Genomic DNA, 3147 nt, shown 5'->3' with positions numbered 1-3147 from the left:
TGAAGAACGTTTACAAACAAACAAAATCAAAACAAGTCCTGAGAGCAAGATGGCAAAATAGAGGCACTAAACAAAGGAAGAATGTAAAACTCTACAAGAAAGAAGTGCCAAATCATATTTAATGGAGAACCCAAAAACCTAACAAAAAACTTCTCAGTAGAGGACCTAAAGACCAGAAGGGCATGAAATGCTGTATTTTGATTCCATAAAGAAAACAGCTACCAAGCAAAATTACCACAGTCAGCAAGGCTGACCTTTAGAATTAAAAGATAGATACCTTCCCAGATAAGCACAAAATAAGAGAATTCATGACCATTAAAACAGGGCTGGGGTTGTAGCTCAGTGGTAGAACCTTTTCCTAGCATGTGTGAAACACTGGGTTTGATTCTCAGCACCGCATAAAAATAAATCAATAAAATAAATGTCCATCAATGTCTAAAAATATATATTTAAAAAAAAACAGTATTATAATGGATGCTGAACAGAATCCTATGCCAAGAAGAAAGATAGGCATAATCATGAGATCTTGTAAAAAAAAATACATTCCACTGGAAATGTGGAGAGGGAAATAAGAATTAAGAAAGGACAAAAATTATCAGTACAGTAAAACATCAAATCTCAAAGAAAAGAGAAAGAAATTTAAAAAGAATATTGAAAACAACCAAAAGAAAATCAACAAAATAACAGAAACAAGTCCATAAACTTTGATAATAACTCTAAATATGATATTAATTCCCCAATTAAAAGACATAGAATGACCAAGTGGATTATAAAACAAGACCCAAAAACATTCTGTCTACAGGAAATTCACCTCTCCTGTAACAACCTACACAGATTCAAAGTGAAAAGATGAAAAATTATATTACAAGCAAATGAAATCTGAAAGCAGGCAGCAATAGTTAACATCCAAAAAAAATAGATTTTCATACAAAAAAAATGGTAGAGGACAAAGAATGTCAGGATATATTTACCAGAGGAACAATTCATCAAGATAAAGTGATTATAAATACATATAAACTGAACATTGTAGCACCCAATTTTATAAAATAAACACTACTAACAGAGAGATTAGCTCCCAAACAATAACACTATTAGGGAACTTTATTGTCACACTCACCAACACATAGAGAATATAGACAAAAAAAGAAATCAACAAGAAAATTCAAAGTTAAATTATTAAGTTTAGATTTAAAAACTTAACAGACATCTAATGGCTGCAGAATGTACATTATTTTCATCAGTACATGGAAATATTCTAGTATAGAAAATATATTAGGTCTCAAAGCAAGATTTAATATTTAACAATTTAATAAGATTCTGAATCTTCTCTAATCACAATAGTATAAAACTACAAATCAATGGCAAGCAAAATTGTAGAAACTGAATACCACACTTTTACATGAACAGTGAATCATTGAAGAAGGCAGAGGGGTACTTCTCCATTATTTACTTCTAGAAATTGAAAAGTTTCTATTCTTAATCTAAGGTTTTGGATCCATTTTTAATTGAAACATATGAATATCCACTTTTCCAGCAGCATTTGCTAGAGGCTGGCTTCAACATATGTTTTTTAGCACTTTTGTCAAGAATCAAATGACCGTGTTGTTTTCTCTCTGTATCTCCTATTTTATTCCATTGGCCTACTAGTGTATTTTTATGCAGTAACATGTTGTTGTTGTTGTTATTATTATTATTATTTTATTCTCTGTAGTAGAATTGGAAATTGGTATTTTAGGGCCTCCAACTTTAATCTTTTTGCTCAGGATTCCTTGGCTCATATATATGCAGATGCAATGACTTCCTGAATAGGTGTCCTAGAGTTAATAGGTCTTCTGTAGCTCAAGAAACAATACCAAGAGAGAATGGTAGCAAGTACCTTTAATCCCAGTGACTCAGGAGGCTGAAGCAGGAGGATCACGTTTGAGATCATTCTCTGCAACTTAGTAAGGCCCTAAACAACTTAATGAAACCCTGTCTTAAAATAAAAAATAAATAAAAACCACTATGGATGTGGCTCAGTGGTGAAATGCCCCTGGGTTCAATCCCTAGGACCAAATAAATAATAATAATAATAATAATAATAATAATAATAATAATAATTAATAATAATACTGAGAATCAATAGTATGGCATCAAATTGAAAGGAATCCACAAAAAAAAGGAAAGAACAGTATGAAGATAGCCTAATGAGAGAGAAAAAATATCTTCAGCTAATCTTATGAGAAAGTATTGATACCGAGAATATCAAAATTACTCAAAAATTTGGTACGAAGTATATATATATATATATATATATATATATATATATATATACATATATATATATATACACACATACAAGTATATATGCATATGTGTGTGTATTATAAATAAATTTAACAAGTGTTCAAATGAACTAAATAAATAGAAAATTTTTCAATAAATGGACAAATGAACTAAACAAACATTTCTTAAAAGTGCAAGTGGAGGTCCTGGTCCTCTGAAACGTCCTTTGGCTGGGAATCTGCATTTGTCTCATCTCTTCCCATTTGAACATGGTAGGAACTAAAGCAGACAGTGTCCCAGGCACCTACAGAAAAGTAGTGGGCTTCTCCAGCCCCCAAAAGGTCCTTGGTTTCTCCACCTCTGCTACTAAGTCTACATGGCTTTCACCAAGAAAAGCTGAAAGTAAGTATGCAGGAGGAAATCCACTTTGTGTACATCCAATTACCAAGTGGCAAAAAGGAATTGGAGAATTCTTCAGATTGTCCCCCTAAAGATTCTGAGAAAGAGAATCAGATTCTTGAAAAGGGAGGAAGAAGTGGATTAGGAAGAGCAAAGAGAAAAGTATGTCCTTTGCAACCTGACCACACAGATGATGAAAAGAATAGAACTTATTTATCTTTGAATAACATCTCCTGTTTACTCTGGTATTCTAGGGTGTAAATTTGCATAGACATGTTTGTTCATAAGCTTAGATGAATAGGCATTTAATTTAAAAAATGAGGCTAAAATGTATTCAGAAGCAAGTTATGAAATTGGAGAATTTGTAAAATTACAGTTACTTAGGTTAATATTCAATTTAATGCAGTATGTTGGTTCTTTTACCTGCTATAAAGCTTCTTATTCTTGCCACCATTAAATCAGTGCATGATGTTCCAATTTAAA

General features: G+C 31.8%; 1 pseudogene across 1 annotated transcript; it reads left to right on the top strand.

Moving 5' to 3' along the window:
- Positions 1-2534: 2534 nt before the first annotated feature.
- On the top strand, positions 2535-2925 carry LOC308635295 (PCNA-associated factor-like; annotated as a pseudogene). Its single transcript has one exon. The product of its transcript is annotated as a PCNA-associated factor-like (transcript).
- Positions 2926-3147: the final 222 nt, after the last annotated feature.

The sequence above is a fragment of the Spermophilus citellus genome, assembly GCF_964194105.1.
Source record: "Spermophilus citellus genome assembly, chromosome: 16".
Taxonomy (NCBI): Eukaryota; Metazoa; Chordata; class Mammalia; order Rodentia; family Sciuridae; genus Spermophilus; species Spermophilus citellus.
Note: the sequence above shows the minus strand (reverse complement) of the source record. Positions and strands in the feature narration are given on the sequence as shown.